The sequence below is a fragment of the Nanorana parkeri genome, unplaced genomic scaffold (genome assembly GCF_000935625.1).
Source record: "Nanorana parkeri isolate BGI_ZX_2015 unplaced genomic scaffold, ASM93562v1 scaffold217, whole genome shotgun sequence".
Classification (NCBI taxonomy): domain Eukaryota; kingdom Metazoa; phylum Chordata; class Amphibia; order Anura; family Dicroglossidae; genus Nanorana; species Nanorana parkeri.
In genome coordinates this window covers 727,221-734,941 of record NW_017306485.1, presented here as the reverse complement: position 1 = coordinate 734,941, position 7,721 = coordinate 727,221, and the positions used below count along the sequence as shown (strand labels likewise).

At 43.4% G+C, this 7,721-nt stretch overlaps 1 non-coding gene across 1 annotated transcript; it reads left to right on the top strand.

Moving 5' to 3' along the window:
- The first annotated feature begins 327 nt into the window (after window positions 1-327).
- On the top strand, window positions 328-400 carry TRNAR-CCG. Its single transcript has one exon. It is a non-coding gene; the product is annotated as a tRNA-Arg (tRNA).
- The last annotated feature ends 7,321 nt before the right edge of the window (window positions 401-7,721 follow it).

Here is a 7,721-nt window from a genome sequence, read left to right as displayed (position 1 = left end):
TCCTCCAGTAATGTGACATTCACACCTCCTCTCTTCTGGATTGAAGTCTTCACCCAGGCAAGGAAGATATTAGTTATTTTACTACTTAGGACATGCTGAAATTATATACTGAGCTGTGCATGAGCGGCTCAGTGTAAAATTAGGAAAAAAAACCTTGAGTAGTCAGGGAATGATATTAAAGACATATATAGTCTCTTCTGACATAAAAACAACCTGCTACCATCTTTTTAATATAAGACATTAATTCTGCTTAAAAATAAATAAATCTGAGGAAAAACAATCGTCTCAACATCCATCATTTTCTGTAGCATGGGGCTCACACACAATGGCCCAGTAGCCTAATGGATAAGGCATCAGCCTCCGGAGCTGGAGATTGTGGGTTCAAGTCCCATCTGGGTCGTGTTGATTATGTTGCAGTCCAATTTTCTTCTGTAGTAGTTGACTCTTAGAACAGACTTCCAACAGAGGTAGTAGTGAATGAATCAACAGCAAGTAAATTTAACTATGCTTAGAATGTGGGATGCACCCATACCGGTTTTTCGGTATCGAGTACAAATACCGATATTTTGTTTCAGTACTCGCTGACCTCAAATATCGGTGCCTTGTGCCCCAGTTATCAGGATCATGACCCGTCGCCCGGCTTCCTGATTGCCTGTAAAGCCAGTGTTCTAGCGAAAGAACCGGCTTCACTTGCTAGGGCTGCCTGGCTTCCTGATTAATCAGTAAGGCAGCGAATCATGAGGTGCCTTTCGGCTATCTGAATGGTCAGGAAGCCAGGCTGCCTACCAACAGGTGAAGCTGGCTTCCATGCCAATCAGGAAGCCGGGCGGCACGTCATGACCCGCCTCCTGGCTTCCTGATTGCTTAGGAAACCAGGCTGCCTAGCAACAAGTGAAGCTGGCTTCTAGCCATTTAGGAAGCCGGTAGGCGGCTTACAACCCACCGCCTGGCTTCCTGATTGGAAAGGAAGCCGGCTCCATGCTCCGGTCAGAGGTTGATCTCCCTCTGACTGGAAGTTCCAATATCACAGGTAAGTATCAGAGCATCTGTATCGCATTAATGCAATCGTGCGGCTCCGTGCCATCCGAACCGCCTGCCGCCCAAAATGCTCCCTGAGCTATTTTTTCATGCTGATAAGGGCGCATTCCATATAAATTTCAATGGAAACGCGCTGATAAGCACGTTTTTGGATGCTTTTAATTGCGTTCAGCGTTGAAACGCGATTATAAATGCCCAAAAATGCCCTTTTAAACTTTGCGTGCGAACCGCACTGAAACGCATCCACCGTGGTGTGAATGGGGACTCAGGGTGGTTGTGGAGTGGAACCGAGTTGCAGCCTCTGATTGAAGTCAGATGGACTGTGATCGCCTGTGGGTGGGTATGCCCTATGTTTCTATGCGACTGGAAAACGTGTGGTAGCAGTTCTTTTGTAGCTTGGCCCCTCCTGGCATCATGATACTGAAACAGCAGGCGCCCTGGAACAGCAGAGCACTGGAACCGTTGTACAGTCTCTGTACAGCTGCATTAGCACCCAGCAGCCATGTGTCCCTTGGATTCTCTGCACACTCAGGACAACATGGCACAGCTTACTCACCTCGTGGCCCCCTGGTCTGCAGACTCCCAGCTGCAGCATCTTGCTTAGCCCTGTCTTCCAGGCTCCAAACACCAAGCTTGCTGTGGCCCTGGTCTCCTCCACACCCCCTGGGCACAGTAGCAGTAAGTTCCTTAACACCCCCTGGGTACACTACCCAGCCAGCAGGTCCCTGCCAATCTCTCCCTTACATCATGATTTTTCAGGCAATGGAAGCATTTAAAAGATAACTTCTGTCAGATTGTTATACTAGCAATTAGTGTTTGGCATTGTTAGAGTTTGCAAATATGAGGCAAAATCTGACCACCAAGATAATGAATGCTCCCAGTGGTCAGTGGTTCTAGTTACCACAGGTACATTTCCACCCTGTTGGAGAATCTTTCTGTGAGTGGGGCAAATTTCTCCTTTTGTTATGGCTCAGAGAAAAAACGAAGGCCCTCAAGTCCACGGGTCTCATGCTGCTCTCCAGTAGCAAGACCTACATCCAGAGTCTTTGTGGTTCCAGCAGGCTTAAAGAAGTATTAAACACTCATACTTTTTTTCAATAATGAATCCAGATCAAACAAATATGCATTGTATAGTAAAGCATTGCTTTGCATTTTTGCACAAACACTTACAGTCTTTATGTTTCTGGACAGCTGCTTCCAAGTCTCTCAGCTCAGCTTCCCTGAACTTCCTGTCCAGTATATGATCACAAAGAGCAGTGCATACTCCGGCAACTTTTCATCTACTAGACTGGAGAGGGGGTAGAGGGGGCCAGGAGGGAGGGAAGTAGCTTAATTTGCTGTGCCTGTGTGTTTGTGGAGACACACAGCTTACTAGCACAAACAAGGGTGACTGCATAACACTCTACTTGAGAAAGGAGTCACTCTAAAACAGGAAGTCAGGACCAATGTTTAGAGGATCAGCTGATTCTGCAGGAAACTACAAACATCCATCCATCAAGGAGCAGCCTCCATTGTAAATGATTTCATTATCATTTGAAATAGCTTAAAATCTTTTTGACTTTAATATCACTTTAAGAGCTAGAGCCGGTGACTGTCAGTAACAGCCACAGTCCAGCTTAAGGATCAAGATAAAAATGAACAGTCTATGAAAAGATACCATTAAAAAATGCAGCTTTTACTGCAATATTCCCTTTTAATCTTAAGCTCTCCCACAACAGTACTTATTTTCCACCACAAAATGCACTAGCACAATTGCCAGCATCATTAAACCCACTTCCTTTGACCAAAGACATACCGTAGTTACATAGTAACAAATAGACATGTGCACCAGCAAAAAATTTGTTTCGTTTAGTTTTGTTTTGATTCGGATTTTGCATATTTAGTTTTTCGGATTCAGGTTCGCAATTGAATTTGTTGCGGGATTCGGACGAAATTCGTTAGCAGTAGTCATTTTTCGGATTCGGGTCCGCAATTGATTCGGATGAAATTCGTTAGCGGTAGTCCGGTCAAAATTCCGTTTATTGGACGCAAAGTGACATTAGAATTTTTTTTTTTTTAAAGTCTGCAGAAGATGGAAAAAAAAAAGGGTGAGGTTCCCCCCCAATTCATACCAGACCCTTTAGGTCTGGTAGGAATGTTAGGCGGGACCCCCCAAAGTTAAAACAAAAAAAGTGCATGGGGTTCCCCCCAAAATCCCTACCAGACCCTTTAGGTCTGGTAGGAATTTTATGGGGGAACCCCAGCCCCAAAAAATTGGGGAAAAAAAAACGTGTGGTCCCCCTTAATAGTCCTAGCAGACCCTTGATCCGAGCACTGGCCCGGCAGGGCAGGAAAGGGGGGGGCGATCGAGCGCCCCCCTCCCTGCACCTTACCAGGCCACGTGCCCTCGGCATTGGGAGGGTGTCCCCGTGCCGATGGGACAAGTGCCTCTTCCTCACAACCCTGACCCGGTGGTTGTGGGGGTCTGTGGGCAAGGGGGCTTATTTGCATCGGGGTACCCTTTAAATAAGGGGGCACCCAGATGCCGCCCTCCCCCATTGTGAATGAGTAAGGGGTACTTGTACCCCTACCCATTCACTAAAGGGTTAAATCAAATGGTTAGTAAAAAGTCCAGACTTTTAGATAACATCCTTTAATTGAAAAAAAAAGAAAGACTACATTTTTGACTATTCCTTTAATTAAGAGAAAAAAAAATGGCTCCATCGATGTAATCCAGCGTCAATAACGATGCACGACCCCCGCCGACCCGCCAAAATAAAAAAAGTCCCTCCGCACGACGACCACCCGAACCCGACGAAAACTCGCCGCAAAATGACATTTTGAAATGAAACTCCCGAGTGCTATTCATGAGTTTCCGAATGCTATTCGGGTCTGTGAGCCAAGGTGTCATATGAAAAAGCATTATGACACCTCGGCTCACAGACCCGAATAGCATTATGACAATCCAGTTCACGAATAGCACTCGGGAGTTTCCAAATGCGATGTAGTATTTGACGGCTGAGAATGTCAAATGGGCGGAGCGAGCCGTGACATCATCTGGACTTTTTACTAACTATTTGATTTAACCATTTAGTGAATGGGTAGGGCTACAAGCACCCCTTACTCATTTACAAGGGGGGAGGGCAGCATCTGGGTGCCCCCTTATTTAAAGGTATTTAAAGGGGTACCCCAATGCAAATAAGCCCCTTTGCCCACAGACCCCCCACAAGTAAATTTCAAATTTTTACCGCTCTCACAGTAAGGCAGTTTAAAATTAGGCAGTTTAAAATTATACCGCTTCTTCTCTAACTTCTTGTTGTGCCCCCACATCTTCCTTACAGTTATTGGTTCAAGTAATGAATTCCCAATGATGCCGTCTGCATTGATGAGTTTATAAACTGACTATGTCACCCCTTAAGTGTCTCTTATCTAAGGAGAACAAATGTAATGTTTGTAGGTGTTCATGATAACCCAGACCGTCCATTCTCTGAACTTTTTCTAGCTCATCTCGCCTAAGGATTGGTGACCAAAACTGAACTGCGTACTCATGGTGTGGCCTTACCAGAGTTTTGTAAAGTGGTAAATTGATATTTCTATCCCTTGAATTAATTCATCTTTTAATACAAGTCAGTATTCTACTTGCTTTGTTAGCTGCAGCTTGGCATTGCATGTTATTGCTGAGCCTGTGGTCTATAGATCTTTCTCCAGCTCTGATTTTCCCAGCAGAACCCTTCCCAAGGTGTATTCTGCATGCATGTTCATAGCTCCCAGGTGCATGACTTTACATTTTTTTAGATTAAAGCTCATCTGCAAAATTTCTGCCCATTCTCCAATTTTGTTTAGATCTTGCTATAGTGCTTCTATGTCTTGTTGAAAACATATTGTCCTACATAACTTTGTGTCGTCAGCAAACACTGACAGTGAACAATTTATTCCCACCCCTATGCCATTTACGAACAGGGTAAACAGAGTTGTCCCAAGGACAGAACCCTGGGCATGCTACTCACTACCTTTTTGAGAATTATCCATTTATCCTTACCCTCTGAATGCGGTCCCGCAACCAGTTTTCTACCCATGTGCACACAGTTTCTTCAATGCCAATTGGTCTTAGTTTGTAGTTTAACGGGTTGTAGGGCACTATATCAAACACCTGTGCAAACTCCAGATAGATGACGTCCACTGGGATTCCTTTATCCACCGTACAACTTACCACCTCATGGAATGGTAACAGATTTGACTAGCATGGAGGGCCTTTCATAAATCCATGCTGATTAGTACTTATGATACTATTCTCACAAGCAAACTTTTGAATATATGCCCTGACCTTTCCCTCAAAATGTTTGCATATTATTGATGTAAGGCTGACTGGCCTTTAGTTACTATCTTACCAAACATCTTGATCCTTTTTTGAATATCTGCCGCACATTCGCTTTCCCCCAATCCTCTGGTACCTCCCCCATGGTTAGAGTGTCCTTAAAGACTAAAAATAAGGATCTGGCAATAACCTGACTCAGGTCTTTGAGTACTCATGGATGTATGCCATCTGGTCCCAGAGATTTATTAGCGTTTAGCTTTTCTAGCCTCTTTCTCAACTTGTCCCCTGTTAGCCACTGGGCAGCACAGTGATGAGGTCATCTCTGAGCTGAACTTAGAACTCTCCATGATAACATTTTATACTTGAGGGATTAAGGGGCCATCCGGTGTTCAGCTAAGACTTTGGGTGAGCTTAAAAGTATATACAATATCATTGCAATTTTCCTGACTTTTCTACTCCTAATCCAAAATAACGTGATATGTTCATTAATGTGAAAAAGCAATTTAGGGATCACAATATTGCATATGGCATGCTTTATCCTGCAAAACCATGTGTGGTTTCCAATGGGAAAATACATTTTTCACTAACTTGACAGCAGTCAGTAAATGGTTGGATGCTCAGAAATGTAGTGAGCCTAATCACAGGGAACAATGTGTTTCCCCAGACAGATATTGACTCCCAACACCACAGCTTATGTTCTCCCACCTATTACTGACCAACCCTGTTTCCATCTCTAAGCATGGTTAGTACTGACTAAGTTGGTGTTGTGATCCTATGCTAATGAAACAGGATCTTGCATCATTTTCAACGAAAGCCAGGTAATTCCATTCGGTATTAAAGTGAGCCTGACCGTACTAAATACTTTTAGATGTGGTTCATGATAAAAGGTAATCTTCTATGTCTAAGAGTGGGAGAGGCACCAGTGGTTGTATTCACTATTTAAGAAAATTATAGAGTGAAGAAGACAGTTTGTGCTTTGTTGTGGTTGAATTAGGGAGGGACAATTAGAGACTCACTATCATTGGATTTATAAATATGTAATACTACTTTGTGCACAGTCTTTGTTTTGCACATTCAATGGGATTGTATTTGGAGCATGGGTATAGATTATATAATTGGTTTATAATTTTTTTTAGCACTATAATTTTATTTATAGTGAGATATTAACATTATTGTGGACAGCTATTAGGATATTATCAAGGATATATTAACACAGAAGGTATCTATTTTTATTTCCTTAAATTCTCCTTCACACACTAACAATGTGCATTGAATTAAGGCTGCCCAATCAAATGAATGGGCTGGAAATGCACCAAAGCATCCAAAAAATGCACATGCAGCATTTTAAGTAAAGCAGTGCACCACAATGCACAGTAGAACAATACTATGCATTGTGTTATGCTGCAGTGCATGGTCATTGGAGTTAGGCTGCCTTAGTTTGTTGTGGTGAATGAATGGCACCACAACGTGCACATAAGGTGCACTATCATACATTGTGTGTGCTATTGCAACAGGTTGTCAGAGTTTCATACCCTACCTTGTCTAGTTGAGCTGCAGCCTATCTTCTGTTGCAATGTGTCTGACACTGTTCGTTTCTCTTTGGCACCCTATTATAATCAAATCCGTTAACATCAGTGGCGGAACTACCAGGGTTGCAGAGGTCACAGCTGCGACCGGGTCCTGGAATTCCTCCACTTAGAGGATGCCCAGGACAGGAGGACAGGGCCCCTAGTAAGCACTGATTACCAGGATATTTAATATCCCGGTAACCGCTAATATCAGTACCGGGGTCACTGCCTCCTGTCCTGGGCCCTTTGTGCTTCACGCTGCTCCCCTCTCCTTGTTCCGGCCGGGCGTAGCGTGAAGTATGATATGATGAAGATAAATCAGAAGACATGCTATGAGCTATTAGAAAAGTGTTTATTATGCTTATTATGCTAGTTAAAATAAATCAGCTTACAGATCAGAAGAACGACTAGGCTGGACTGCAGAATCCAGTACAAGATTACAAGAGGCAGAGCAGTTTCCAGCAGCTGTTCATCTACTAGCTTGGAAAAGGGAGAAAGGAGGAGTGGGGAGTAAGGGACAGGGATGTGGTGTGCCTTGCAGTGCCTGATTGTTTGTGGAGACACACACAGCTTACTAGAACACACAAGGGTGGTTGCATGGGACCCTGGAAGGGAAATGAGCCACCCTAAAGCAGTGCTTAGGGGTCCAGCTGAGCACTTGCTCTGAGCTAAAAGCTAAAACTTTTAAACATGAAGCAGCATGCATTGTAAGTGATTTAATCAGCATTTGAAATAGCTTTTAAAAACCTTTTGATTTTAATATTACTGTAAATATTATTTGGCTAAATAATTTAAAGGTGTATATATATTTTCTTTTCTTT